General features: G+C 44.0%; 1 protein-coding gene across 5 annotated transcripts in view; it reads left to right on the top strand.

The window, feature by feature from the left end:
• The window catches only part of LOC124298408 (RNA pseudouridylate synthase domain-containing protein 2), an 86951-nt gene that overhangs the window by 48168 nt on the left and 23049 nt on the right, over positions 1-15734 (top strand). The window lies entirely within an intron of this gene.

Below are 15734 nucleotides of genomic sequence, written 5' to 3'. Positions count from 1 at the left end.
ACTGGGTGCTTGAAACGAAGCTGACTGCGTGAAGAAATGATGGGGAAAAAAAAAAAAAAAAACAGAGAGAGAGAGAGAAATACACGTACGTGTGCGAAAGTCGAACCCGCGTCAGCGAACGAAAATATTCTTGTTCCGCTCGCGCTTGGTTTTTCTTTTCGAAAGGCTCTTTCCGCGCTCGCGGTAACGCCACTTATGCTTTGTGGTACATAGTATACATATGCATACGTATCCACGTACGTATGTAGATACGTATAGTTCCGATCTCGACGGAACGCTTCTGCAGACTAGCCTCGTGTAATCATCAATCAGGATTCAGGGGAATTCCCTCGAAGCGTGGGAGGAGGGTTGGCGAACCAGCCGTGCAGTCTGCGCCGTTTGCCTCAATGGCGAAATCCATTATTGGTGATTCCATCTGTTGCACAAGCCGCCGCGGCGCCGCTCTATAAACCACCGCTGCATTTCATCCCGGGCCTTTGACCAAAACAACCTCATCCACCCTGTATCTCGCTTTGTAGCTCTCCTCGCTCTCTCTCTCTCTTTTTCTCTCTCCTTCTCTCCCTACCTCGTTTCTAATTCTGATATTGCTCCATCCGTTAAACCGATGGGTTATATGTGTACGATATCTGACCTGGCGGTGTTAACGAAACGACGGTTCGAGTCCTCGTTCTCTTTCCGAAGACGGACGATTATGAATGAGGAAAGAGAAAAGATTTTTAAACTCCGCGACGAGGGAGTTTTTCGACTCATTAAAACAGTTGGAAAAATCCCAAATTATTGTTGAGAGTTTTTTTTTTTTTTTTTAGTCGGCGAACGAGGAGAGAAAAGCTGAGAGAGAGAGAGTTAGAGAGGGAGGGGGGGAAGAGCTTAAAGATCTTACCATTGGTATAATTTTTACCTTCCGCTTAAGCGTCGTCACGTCATTAAAATATTCCTTTTCACAAGTCTTCACCTTTCGTGCTGGCGTTCTATTTATCAGATCCTTGTCTTGAGTGGAGAAACGGTGGGTACGAATTCACTTTGACGAATGAGGTGAAATACTGATTTTGTCACGTTATAATTATTTCATCGAGAAAAAGATGGATTTAGTTGGGTAGATTGATAGAGAGAGAAAAGTTAAAATGTGACTCTTCATTTTTCCGAATTCCGTTTAATTCTAAGACGAACTGCGGATCATCGGTCAGCCGAAATCACTCCCAAATAAAGTATCGCGGGATCTTCTTCATTCGCCCTACGTAATTGATTGATTTTTTTTTTTTTTGCGTTCCACTCTCCTCCGTGAGTCTGACCGAAAAATCATAAGTTTCGTCGAAGAAAACAATTACAACGTGACCGAATCTCTGTTTCACTCCATTTCTCAAAGTTATCCCAAACTGATCCCCGAGATTACTTCTACGTCTCAGGTTTTGTTTTTCTTTTCTTTCCTTCTTATTCTGCTTCTTCTACTTCTTCTTCTTCTTCTTCTACTTTTTCTTTTCCAACAAAATGGCTCGCAGCTACACACTTCGTCTCGGTCATAAAGTGGTTTTAATTCGAGCCAAGACTTGTACAAGAACTGCTGCGAGGAGTTATTCCTAGGAGATTAGACGCAGAGAGAGAGAGAGACAGAGACGATAAATAGAGATAGAAAATATCGTCTGATCGTCGATGTGGGACAAAGCCGATTCGCACGATTGTCCCTGAACTACTCGTATATGTACAAACTGCAGGCTCGCGTTTAGCGCAATGTCTTCCTTCACCCGACGTGCATACAGGCGATCGAATACCACCCCCTCCCCCTCTTAACGAGATAAGGCGACGTCGGGGACCCGAGGAAATCACGTCTCGTGCGCTCCTTCGCATTCCGATCTGCAACCGCCGTTCCCCGCAATTTCCAATCGTTTTGTCCCTGCATCGATTCCTCTCGATACCAAAGTCACGGTGTTCGATGGCACGTTTAACGCGTAGAGCGAGATGAATAGCCGTCCCCCGAACCGGGGAATAAATCCTGAACATTGTCGCGGTAAGCGTTCGCTCACCTCCGCTTTTCGGTTAATCAATTTAATAGTCGCCCGCTGCTCTAACCCGACGCCCTTCCACGCAATTTTATTTACAACGGATTTCTCGGGACCTCTTCCCCCCCCCCCCCCCCCCCCCCCCCTCTCCCTTTCGTAGACGATCGCGAGGGATCTTTTTCATATTTTTTATTTACTCCCATTTTCCTCCCCCGCTTAGAACGAAATTTTCTTTTATCAAAATTCAATATTCTCTGCGACAGGGTTATTCGAGAAAACGGCATGCGTCGCATATCGGTATCGGGATCGCAATCGCCGATCGGTATAATAAAGTCGTTTATCATTGAATTTCGCGCGAAAGATGAGCTTTTTCGTACTGTAATAACAATTTTTCAGCATTTTTGCCGCAGGTTACTTTTGAAAATGTAATTGTCACGAATTGAACAGCAGTTTTCAATTCAACGCGTAACACCCACGAGACGAGGATAATTCGATGCCTTCGACTTCTGACTTGCATTTTCCGTAGCCCTCGGACATTTCGCAAATCCGTAACCACCATCACTCTCCTCGGTCCCACGGTGACTTTAACCGGCTTCGGTTGTCCCCTTGAGCCGTGCTATGAATACATTCTCCAGACTATACGTACAGACTGACAGGTGTATAATCTACCTCTCAGACGGTGCACGATCCTCTCTCCTCGGGCGAGCAAGATTTTCCTATTTTCCTCTAAAATTAAACCACTTGATCGCACGTCGCGTGGATACGCGTCCTAGGTTCGTACTTGTAACTCAGCCGCGTTCCGGCAATCACTTTTCCAGGATAATTTTAGTCCCTTTTGCTCGGTGAATTTTCGGGGAAATAAAACGAAACGTGTGTTCGAAATTTTGAAAATTTTATGCCGGAGAAACGACCAGTTGAATATGAAAATCGGGACATCGATTCGATCATTTCTGGACCGCGATAAATAAACGCATCTCCGCCCGGAACTGCAGCAGGTGTTTATCGGTGGTTCGACCCCGTATTTCTGGTGTATCGGAGTATCGGCCGATAGGGATTAACCGTTATAACTCACCCGTTTATAGGCGGCGCTGCTTTTTCACCTATAATATAAAAAAAGAGTCGGTGGGTACCAGACATTTTTTTCAATTTTTTATACAGCGCGCGGTGTTTATTTCCCGGTATATAAAACCGCGCGGGGGTTTCAGGGCTACTGTTTATTTAACCCCGGACTTATACCGCACGCTGGACGTATATCTAGGCAACAGCCCAACTCCAAACTGTATATGTATGTATAATATTTAGCTTAGCCAGGGGCGAGGATCGGGTCCCGCAGGGTCCTGCAGGTCACCCAAGTGATCCTCGTCTTGAAACAACCTGAGCTTAAATATGTACGTGATGAAACTGAGGTTTTTGGCGCGTGTCACTGTCCGTTGGCTACCCTGCGCTAATCCATCCGCGTCGGGTGTTCTAAATCACGTTCAAAATTATCTATTCATCAAGGTACGTACGTCCGACGTGCGGTACACTTTTCATATACGCTCTGGCCCGCAGTCGTGCGTCGAGCCTTGCTATTCAATTTTTGAAATGCTTTCCTGAGATTGGCGAAAATAACCTACGTGCATCGAAAATCCCACTTTACGCGTTTGAAAGGTATCGATGTATACCAAAGTAAAAATTGCAGTCAAGTCACTTGTCCGCTCCTAGTTTATACGTTTATAATACGTCGTCGGACATTGGTATGTAGTGTACGATGTGAAGAGGAGATCGAGAGGAACCAACAATGCTCGTGAAATTATTGAACGGCACAATTAAAACGCGAACGATAAGATTAAAGTAAGTAAAGTAGGTGCTTGATACGGATCAGTAATATTTCGCGGCGAAAGAAATTGCGACCACGGGTTGATTGATTGCTCATTCCATAAATGACAGCATCTCAAAGTTTGACGGCACACTTGATATCGTACATTTTTTCTGAACCTCTGTACAAGAATCGAGAATAATAATCTGTTCGCATATGTTACCTATTGAATGATTGATTACTTTGGAGAAAGAAAAAATGAACTCAATCTTATCTGCTGATAACGGTGAAAATTGTTTCCATAGATTAGAATAAAAATGCATTTTTGGTACACCAGATACCACTTATGAAATTTATTTTCGTTCAGGATTAGTAAAAAAAAAAAGGATTGATCCGTCACGAACGAATTCGATTAAATAGTTTCTACGAGTTTATAGAAAATCATGAATATCTAATATATTATGTACCAGTTATCCAAATACTCGAGAAAAACTCATCCGCAGTATGATGCGAAAAGGACTCGAGACGGAAAAGGAAAATGCGCGATATGTAAAATGTGAAAGTTTCAACAGCGCCTCGGCCTCTCGAGCTGATTAATTCTACCCTTTTCGGAAATCGAAGAAGATTCGACGACGAGCCTTTGCATCGTCCGGTTCCGCGACCCAATCTTTCGTATCGCGCTCCTTTGGGACCTCCCTAACCCTACATTCCATACCCTTGGAGAGAGGGAGGGTCGATACACGGTCCTGTTGCTCTCGGGGGTTTCGGGGCGAAGTTTACCCCGAGATCGTGGGCGTCGGGGATGGAAAATTGGGCTTGTGAAACAAGGATGCCGTGGCGGAGGAGAGAGCGCGAGGAAAGTGGTGGGCGGCGGTGCGTCTAGCCCGCCAAGGTCGGGAACCTCTCAGGGTGACCGTCTGCGCCCACGGCGAAAACATCCAGACTTCGGAAAACGCGGACGTCGAACTTGGCGCTGCAATTTCGCACGCCGAAATGCTTCTTGATGCCCGGACTTTCCTTCGAATATTTGCCGCGCCTTCTGTCCCGTGTTCCGAAGATTATTCTCATTTCGATATGAAGTTTTGACGTGGTTGAAGTCGGTGACGTTAACGTATCGAAACGATGAAACATGAGTTAATATTTTGCACTATTGGAAAAGCTGAAGAGAAGTTGAATTTACAAAATCGTAGTTTGTTGATGCTGTGTTCACAGCTTAATGAATTTCAAGTACAAAGATGCATCGTTGCAAGTATTCAATATGACAAATTTTAAGGAGTGTCATATATTATCTGTTACCGTACTTTACGCGCTTGATCATTTTATTCGTTATTCTTTTACACGTTCGGTTTTTCTTTCATACATATTAACCACACAATTTCTGCAATTCTTCGTAATACAGTTTCTCAGTTTATATCGAAATCGTATCCAATATCAGAGAGAGAGTGCGGCATGTTATATTTTTGTTACAGAGTTCTGCGCTGCAGGGGAGAATTCCTTGTATAATAATATGAAAGTTAGTACGTGCCTTTTTGTACGATTGACATTTTTGATCGATTAGTCGAGCCGTTGTTTTACTCGTCGTCGTGGAAATATTTAACCGAAAAACAATGCCAAAAACTTACCGTCCCTTTTCTCGAATGAAAAAACGAGAAGTAAGTAAAATCACGATTAGATTGACAGCTCTAGCCGGTTCATCATTTATCAGAGTCGGTTCTTGTTTGGGCCCTGGAACCTTTCTCCGTCATTTGTAATCGTTATTTCTCTCCTTCAATACGGCGAGAAGGCAGCGAATTTCGATGAATAATTTAGCGAACCTAACTCCGAGGCTGGAATTTATCTTTACTGAAAACTTGTAGTTTTAGCTTTGGTTGTGTGAAAAAAAAGGAAAGAAAATACGGAGTGTGCATGCTTCAACCGACTCAGAGTCTCTCTTTTTCTTCTTATACAATCGTACGATTGATATTCGGGAATGCGGACCCGTTGGACAAAAAATGAATAATAAAAAAAAAGAGGAAAATAATGGAATCCAACTTTTAATAGCAGCTTGATAAGCCGACACGTTCGGGGTTTGTTCGTTCTGAGAATCACTGCCTCCTGAAAGGGTGGATAGATACCGGGAAAAGGGGGATAGAAAGGAGAGACGGTGTAGCCGTAACACATCCTTTCAGTTTCATCGGCGCGTCCCTAAAGATCTTCAAAGAGCCCGAGGGACGCTCCTAAGGATGTTTATGGGGTGTGCTTCTCCTTCCGGTTTTCCCTCTTCCCTTCTCCCCTCACCCCTCCGCGCCCCTCCATCCTTTCCGCCGCTCCTCTTTCTATTCTCTAAATCTCTCACCGCGAAAAGTGGGCCGGAGGGGCGTAGCGTCGCGACGCTAATTAATGCGCCACCGCGCTCCTGGTACGGCCCGGGGGTAACGGGATCAAAATTAGCGGGGGGTGCGGAGGCTGAAGCCCGCCGCCCATGTCATGCAGGTAGCACACTATGGCACGCGAGGTGCCAGTGCCGCATTTATACCGGCAAACTTTTCCCAGCCCTTTGGGCCGCCGCAGCTCCGAGGGCGAGGGAAATTTTGCAACTCTAATCGAAATATCTTACCAACGAAAAGAACGTCCAAAGTTCATTTTTTTTTTTTTCTTTTTCTTTCTGATATTCCAACTTCCACAATTTTTCATGAAATTTTTATCGTCTTGCTCTGGCGGTGAAATCAGGCGAAACGCTGTGCGAGCATGCGGAGGAACTTGGTTAGGTGGTCTTAGGTTGTTTGCACTGTCACTGTTTTCGACGATTCGAATGAAACATGGATGAAATTAGTTTGAAATTATATTACGTGTGATAACTTGACTCGTAAAAGTGTCTTTCCCGTGTCGTTATTTCAATCGGTTTGAAATCGTTCACGCTGTTACGAAACAATTGATCGAATGGATTTGAAATTCGAAAGCATCAAAAACTCTGAGCAAGTCTTCCTGAACCAAGTTTTTGTACCGTTGCACAACCGAAACGCATTTGAAACGCCGAAAAAAAAAAAAGAAAACACCCGCGGTTCGTGTCTGTCCAGTGATGCAAAAAAGAAGGGCAAGCTTTTTTATTTTACCCGTCTATATACTTCTTTTCTCTTATTTTTTCACATTTCTTTTCCTTCCCTCCTCCGCAAGGTAATTGAAATGCTAATCGCCGCTGGCTAAAAACTACCACCGTTATCCCCTTCTCACGATGGTCGGACGTTTTAAGGGAGTTTAAAAAGCCGAGGATCGCGTGAGGCCGTATAAACCATACCAGTTTTATATCAATAAAAATTTTAATTAATGCCCCAGCGCCGAAGTGGATTCCGTAACGTGGATATATTATAGAAGCTGAGATCTAGACGATATAACTAAGGTGAGTTGCATGCACCTCGTAATTGCCTTTCGGTGAATTTGTCTCGCTCAGCTGAGGTTTAAGTTTCTTTGAATATTTTACGAGGCCGACGGTTATTGCAACGAAACATCGAATGACTTTGTCCGAGTTGCGGAGTTTCGGGAAAAACATTAACACGTTTCGCCTTGAACATCCAATCTCCGTTTATCCAATCTCAGACTATTTCCTGTAAAGCTTGCGAAATAATACGATTTTTCCAAAAAATTCACAGTCAAGTCGGACAAGTTTTCGAATACGTTTCCTTCCCCAACGAATATGTAATTTATCGTTATATTCTATACTTGGGCGTAATGCGTGCGAATTTTTCACCTCTCCGAAAACCACCCGAAGGTATAAAAGCAGCGGAGGTAGACAAGTGGAGCGAAGCTTCTTCCCTTCGACTCGCATGCATTTTTCATGGGCTTTTTCGTTCGGAGGGCGTTCGAAAACCGGATTTTCAGATCGGGCTCCGGACCTCGCGACTTTCCGAGTCTGCGACGCCCCTGGGGGTCGGCCCGTTTTATGCCTCGGTGTATCCCCTGAATAACGATAGCTGCCTGCAAGGAAAGGTGGCCAACTCGCGTTTGCGTGCGCGCAGAAAACCCCGAACGTGCGTATAAAGCGGCAGCGAGGGGGGTTTTCGCGCTTTTGGAAAAAGCAGCGAGGCACAAACACCTCGTAATCCGCACAGCCAATCTTTGCAGGGTGCGCATGTAAGGTATATGTAGGCACATAAATTCATGAGCCGAGTCAGAGTACCCGTTTAGGTAGGTATACGTACAGGTACGTTGAGCCATGCATGTGGTGGCGAGGCTGCGCCGTGCGCCGAGTTAATAAGTTTCGCGAAAGCCGGTGAAGAATGTCCGCCAAACTTCAGGCTTTGATTAGTTTTACTCCTTTAACAAGGCTAAAGAGCCGAGGCAAAGCGGATAAACCGAACCGAGCTCGTTCCGCCGCCGACGCTTGCGAGGGATATACATTCTTTATAAACCGCACCCTCTCCCCCTCCCCGCCCCGCGCGCACAGCAGGAAGGATATTAAACTCACGTGACAACCAATGAATAGTTAACCAAGGAGAAGAACCCGCGGGAATACGATCGACTCGCGGTTATCAATTAATAATAAAATTATCACGGAACCAAATTCCCTCCGGGGAAGGGGAAGGGCAATGAAGAATCGTACAACTTTGTGTAAAGCGGTTTGGTTACAAGTACGGCGCATGAATTAGACCTGGATTCGTTTATTTCATACGTCTGAACGTTTTGTCTTACTTGATTTTTCGCATCAGCGTTTCTTTGAGCTTTTGTGTATTTCGTGAAGGCCGGCTGACGAATTGCTCGAATATCTGACCAACGGATAAACAAAGAGGAAATGAAATTGAACCGAGAGAGTAAGGGGGGGGGGGGGGGAGAAGAAGAGAGAGAGAGCGAGAGAGGGCGAGTGAGAGATAAGCTCCAATTCGTTGGGGGACAAATTGAACGAGTTGGTCGCCCGGTGACCAGATTATCGATCGTTGTTAATTAACCCTTAGGGTCGAATGGCTCTCGGGTCGTATTCGAAGTTCCCTTAGCTACGACGCTCCGCTCAAACGATGATCCTCCAAGACGTAGCCGCTATCTGCTTCGTGACTCGCGGTATACTTCCAACCACCCTGTCAGGCCGGCTACCTCATTAGGTATCGTATTTACACGCTTCCCGAATGACTCGAGGTGTATAATGTACGGATGACACGATCGCGTAGATAACCGTCGTTACAAGTTATTAGTTTTGTCACGATTCTTCCTTCATATCTTTACCCTTTTATTTTATCTTCTCCGCCTCTGCCGCAAACTATAAACGACTCTCGAGTCACGCAACGTGATTTTTTTTTCTCTCTTACAAATCGACGACTCAACCAACTAATTTCAGAATATGTATGCGCAAGCAAATTTATTCTGATATCAATTCACTTACAATTTCAAAATATTATTCAATACTGGGATGTATAACTCGTTGTCTTTAAATCCTTAAAGTAGATCGGTGTAGTTTCTTGACTCCGCATTTATTCCACTGTACCTGCTTTCTACGAAACATAAATGTGAAAATTCGTTTGTATTTTATCTTATTTTGTTAGACATAAAGTTTGATCCGACAAACCTGTAGGATCTTGACGAGCTTTGAGCAATCCACGTCGAGCCCCCAGCGTGCAGTTCCCGTAATCCCGGTCCTCGGTATTTGCGGACATCGGATTGGAGATAAAACTATATATATGTGTACCTATAAGGGAATAAAAAGACAAAAATATTACGGATAACAAATAAAACTCGAGCATGACGAGAATATCTAGAATCTCCGAAAACTTATTCTCATGTGCAGTATTTTTATTCCCGTGCATATTACAGCTTTCGGTGGCAATAAATAAACAAACGCATAAATAAGACGGTATTATTTTCCACCGTTTTTCATGTCGCCCTCCCGGCCCTCGTCAAACCCCCACCTCGACCAAAATAAATCCCCCTCGCTTTATCGTATCTTCGTATCTGCAGCGAATTTCTTCTTTCCCGGCCGACCCGACCGCCGCGTTACTACTTACGCAGGATCGCATTGGCCGACCATGTGCGCCGTTACCACTTACTCGCCGTCCGAGCGTCGACCGACCCTTACTACTTGGCGATAAGACTGTTCGTTTATTTTCTGCATTGCGTGTAACCACGGCCGGAATTTTCAACAATTTCCAAGTGCGCGGAGGTTATGCGAGGATTATCGAGGGGAGCGCAAAGAAAACGCGGCACTTGATTTTGCTCACGTAAATTCGCGGCAATTTAATTGAAACAAAAAAAAAAAAAAGGAGATAATGATTGCGATGAGAGAAAAACGTGAATACGTAATCAATTTTTTTTTCATTCAAATTTAATCAAGTAATGTTCAATCGTTTTTGTCTGTATCATATAGTACAGAAGGGGGAAAAGGGTCAGAGAACTGGAAAGTAGGATAATTTTTGTCCTGTAATTTGAATTTGGGATTAAATTGGCTAAGCCAGATATATTGCATTCGTTTTGTTTTCATTTTCGTCACGAGCTGCGCTATGGGTATATTGAGTATTAATTGGAGGAGGAAGATCTGATTGCGAATGTAATTCGATTCGAAGGGGACGCGCCCTCGTCTTCGCGGAATGTATACCTCCGCCATTATAACCTAACGTTGCGAAATATGAAGGTAAAAATTTTCGTTAAACGTGGCATTAATTGAAGTAGGTACCGTTAACCGCACGGTATTCAGATTTTATTCAGATGCACTTTCGCCCTGAAATACATTCCGTGTTTAAATACACCTTTTGAAATGGCGCGGATGGGGTGGGAAATTTTTCCGGCGTTTCTAGCCAACTTTGGGGGGGGGGGGGGGGGGGGGGGGTTGAAAAAGGTCGCGTCTCGTCGTTGCGCACCGGCACAGAGGCAGCAGGCGACCGGCTCGGCTCGGCTTAAGAATTCATCAACTCCGTTACCGTGACTGCGATAAATATATTATAAATTTATATAAATACTTGAAACACGGGACCCGACGACGTTTAACCGTACAAGGTTTAACGTAGAGCCATCCCACCTTTCTTTCCCCCTCGACGTTGTTACTTTTTACTTTTATCTCCCTGCACGAGCGGCCGTCCGCGCACTGTTCGCAAAGCCTAGCGTGCTATATATGTATATATATATATATATATGTATGTATGTATGTATGTATGTATATGTATTCCTCGCTGCATACTTTAACGTTTCAATGTAACAACCGAAACCAACGGCAAACGACCCGCGCTTTTAGTACCTACAGGCGTTATGCCTGCGCGGCTTCTTTTTCGACGTTTCGTCGCGGCGTCGTCGTCGTCCGCTGGAAGAGTATCTCGAGACTGCAACACCGCGAATTCACGTCGGCGGTTTTTCATCCCCCCCCCCCCCCCCCCCCCCTCCCGCATTTCTTTTCTTCTTCTTTCATTCCGACTGCGAAATCTCTTTGATTGTTTACTCGACCGAATGACGCTACGCCGAGGCGCGTTCGTGCCCATTAGGTAATGAGGGGAGCCCCCGGTATACTCGTAACAAACTGGTTTTAGACCGCGGAAACTTTTCCTCAACCTACAAGTTGACCGCGTTGTGTCAGAAATTATTTCGAGTTCGTCCCTGCATCATTTTTTTTTTTTTTTCTTTTTTAAGGAATTAACCGTTGACGAATTCCCGTGGTATAAACTTCACCTTGCGTATTCGAGGCGCTACTTTGACGGGAAATTCACTTCACACGTAGATTCGATCACGCCCCGTGCAGGCGGCGGTCAATTTGTCACACCCGCCCCCAAGCTCCGGAGTCTTTCACCAAAAAACGTGCCTCTGCAGCGGCTCACCGTACGAATTATAGGCCATCCGTTTCACCGTAAGAAAACCACCTTGTCCCAATTTCGATCGAATACGACGACGACGCGGCGTTGAGTCTGTAGTGAGTGACAAATGAGGTCGCAGTTTTATACCCCGCAGGGTGGAAAATGTCGCGGGGCGTTTCTGACTCGTACAAAAATCTTTCGAGTCAAGTAATTACTCTGGTAATTATACACAATACTTGCGCACTTTTCAATAACGTTCCTTATTTCGTCGTGCTCTGTATTTTATCCGCGATAAGTTTCCGAGCAAAAGTTAGCATCTGCAGGGTGACGTGGTGGCGGATGGGTTGGGAAAAAAGGGAGACCATCTACGCGTTCGTATGCAAGCCCACCTCATCTAGCCATCAAAGTTAATATCCAGGGCAATAGAGAGGCGGATCCATCCGAGAGAGTTTGTTAAGCGGCGGGTAACGGTTAGGCGAGCGACGGCCGCGGGAACAAATTACTCGTAAAAGTGAAACGGGCCCCCTACCCGCCATTATGCCTCCCTGCAGGACGGTCGGAACTTTATCAGCTTACATAGCTGCGATAGTTTTCCATGCCTCCGCCCTCCTACCCTCACCCCTTTGCGTCCCGCAAGCCGATGGTTATATAGTTTTAACGACCGGGTTTCGTGCAAGAATTAAGAAAATCTTCTCCCCTTCGACTATCCCACAGCCCCAACGTTTTCGACCTTATGGAATTCTCCTCCTTACCTCACCGTCACTTTTACGTATATTATACCCGGATAACGCCGAAAATTATATTATCCCTTGTACCTCTAACCCCGAACTAACGACCACTTTGAACGATTTCCACTACCTTGTCTCAATGGCCGGCTAGCGGTTAAGGAAACGTGCCACGTATTTAATTGTAAGTGAAAAAGACGATTTTATTCCTCCGATATTAAATTATACTCGTGGGATTTCTGTATCTGTATTGGTAATGATATTTCACCGACTGTTTCGCGGGCTCAATTCAACCAGACCTCGATCGCTGTAATTACATGAATAAAATTTTTATCACACCCATTTTCCTCGATGGGCAAAATTAAGGATTTCCCACCCTTTCGGCGCACTTAATGAGTTGCGGAAAATACCAAATTGAACAACCAATTATTTCTATACAGCTAGATATTATATATATATATATATATATATATATATATATATATATATATATATATATATATATATATATATATATATATATATATATATATATATATATATATACATATATATATATATGTACGTATATAAAAAAAAAGTACCGTAACACTTTCTTCCTTTCTTCTTCTTTTTTCTGTTTTTATTGCAACCCTGCAAAATTTTGACAGACATTTTATTATACCTGACCTTGGAAACACAGCATACTTTATTCTACACGTTCGATTGTGAATTTGACTGAGGTTACATATATGTTTCATGTGAAATTTTACACGCTTATATTCCTACCTATATATATACCAACAAAAAAAAAAATTGAAATTTCAGGCAAGTATATTAATTAAAAGTGGACAGAAAAGTTTGGTGTTTGGCCTGCGTCGGGCTTGATTGACGAATAAATACACCTGCGACACGCGATCCGCGATACTTTCCGTGATTAAAACAATTTTTGACGAGAATTTTAATCGAACCCGTATTACAAAGTTGACTTTTCACTTTTGCACGAAGATACGTATAACGTCAGCACGTATGTTAAACCGATGCCGTTATTATAATTCTCATTACAACCAGGCAACGGTTGTGTTATTATACAGGTCGTTAGTTTTCATGTTTAATTATGTGTAATATCACGTCCGTCGGAAATGAAACCGATCTACCTACCAATTTGCGCAAAAATAGATCGGCGCTCGGCGTAATGCAAAGAACCAAATATATATATATATATATATGCGTGAAGCGCAGCGGCGTTGTGTTCTCAGACGATTACGAGTAGGAAATTGGCGGATATGAAATGTTCGGGGTCGCATGTTTATCTTCTTTTTCACGCGATTTTCATTCCTCATTCACGCCCTATCGATTCCTCCTTCACCATCCACGAATCCAGACAATAGCCCTAACCCGCAGTCGCGTGATTGCGTTAGCTAGACTCTCGGACCGTCTTCGACGTCGACACTCGACGTAGATCGCCTCGCATTGTGCGTTGTATTTAGGTACGTGCACCTACAATAATACTTCCTTCTGACAATAAATCAAACTAACCGCCGAGTCGATACGTACACTTAGAATCCCCACAATCAGGGGTTTCATTCTCACCCGAAATTGCGACGCGCAACAGACAATCGAGTTTTATATTCAGATCATCCCACGCTGAAATGGTAATCCTCTCCTTCTTCGACAAGCCTCGCGAACTCTTTATATCTCGAAAACATTTTTCCCAACAACCCGGTTCCCGAATACGACACACTCGAAAGATTGATTCGATTTTAAACGTTCGTTCTTATTGAGGAAGGGCTAATTACTTAAGTAAAAACTAAAAGAGTATAATTACATTTCGTCTAATCGATCGGTTTTACTTATCCGACAGACGTGTCGTAGAATTTTTTCTTCTCTGTTTTTGAGAAATATTGCAGAGAAAATAGATATAACCGTACTTGAGCAGTGACTGAAAAACTGCTGCGCAAGTTGGATGTAATAATCTCTGATCTTGATCGTGAGTAAATTTGTTACGAGGTTTTAATTAATGGTAGACGAACTGTTTAATAAATCCGCCAACAGTGTGGTGCGCACGTGGTGTAAATATAGAAGATGTTCAATTCAGTGATTAGTAATTGCATTTTGTCCGCAATTAGCAGATGCATAAATTCCATTTCCGTCGTACCCAGTGTTACATTTAATAACGATTAACAAATTAATAACAATTTAGCATCCGTGGCACGCAACGCACTGCTCGGGGCTTAGGGGATGGGGTTGAATGGGTTGAAGGGATGGAAGCGAGGGAAGGTTGGTGCCGCCGCCTCCCGGCACGATATCCTCCCCCGTTCCTCCAGGGTTCGTTCGTTCCTTCGTTCCATCGTTCCTTCGTTCGTTCCCCGCAGTGAATTATGATGATTTCTCGGTTATTATTTGCACCCGAGCTGACGACGTTCGTTCTCCGTTCGCGCCTTTCTCTCTTCGCTCCGCGGGCTTTAATTCCCTATGAATCACTGCATTTCACATCTAGCCCAAAAGTTCGCCAGATGGTTTATATCTACCGCCACCGAAATTCCACCCCTGCTATCCATGTATCCGCTGAGCTGCTACACTACTCTTACCTCGAGCCTCGGACTTTCTTAGTCCAACTAACAATAAGTTGCTGTGCCTAATCACTTCGCGCCTTTCCAGCGCAGTTCGTTTTTCTCTCGCTATCTCCCTTGCTCTCCCCTTCTCTCTCTCTCTATCTATCTATCTATCCATATATATATATATATCTCTCTCTCTTCGCTATCTCCGGGTCTTCTAACCCCCTTATTTCGTCTCATTTTTGCCACACTCACGTATTCTAACTTCTAATCTTGCCTTCCGAGGGAACCATCAATTCTACTTAACTCGATCCATTCTTCATATTTCTTCTCTCCTTTCACCGTGATTTAAATTACAGAGGCAATTTAATTATCTCACGCAACGTAACGCATTTATTTAATTATATCACGATAATGGAGAAATTTGTAGTCATCCCAGAATTGAAACGAATATCACATGTACCTAGGCACAGATAGATATTCTCTAGAATTAAATTATTTTATAATACCGTCTCGAGTCTCTCGATTAACACGTACTCAGTCACGAATTCTTCTCCTTTAAATCTTATCTCCTATCCTCATTGGACGCAATAATCGTAGAACAGGTTTCTCAAAATTTAACGGTATATACATATATTTTATACCTCTAAAAATGTCGTAATTGCAACGGATCGGTAACAAATTATTGTGCGGTGAAGTGCGCCGCCGTTGCGTTCTACGGTAATTCAAACGAACCGCCGACCAATTCTTGAGTTGGGCATAATCATCCGCAAACTCGAAAAGTGACCGCTCGTACGATCCTCGTGCCCTATTTCATCCCAATTTCGAATACTCGAGGCGAGCTTCGAGCAAACGAATAATCACGCATACCAGGTTGAACCGTGCATCGGATGGTTGAGCACTGCATTGCGGGTATAAGGAGGTTGTCAGGGCAACCCTTGCCA

Source organism: Neodiprion virginianus, chromosome 2 (genome assembly GCF_021901495.1).
Source record: "Neodiprion virginianus isolate iyNeoVirg1 chromosome 2, iyNeoVirg1.1, whole genome shotgun sequence".
NCBI classification, from domain to species: domain Eukaryota; kingdom Metazoa; phylum Arthropoda; class Insecta; order Hymenoptera; family Diprionidae; genus Neodiprion; species Neodiprion virginianus.
The sequence above is the reverse complement of the archived record's forward strand: the minus strand, read 5'-3'. Positions and strand labels throughout refer to the sequence as shown.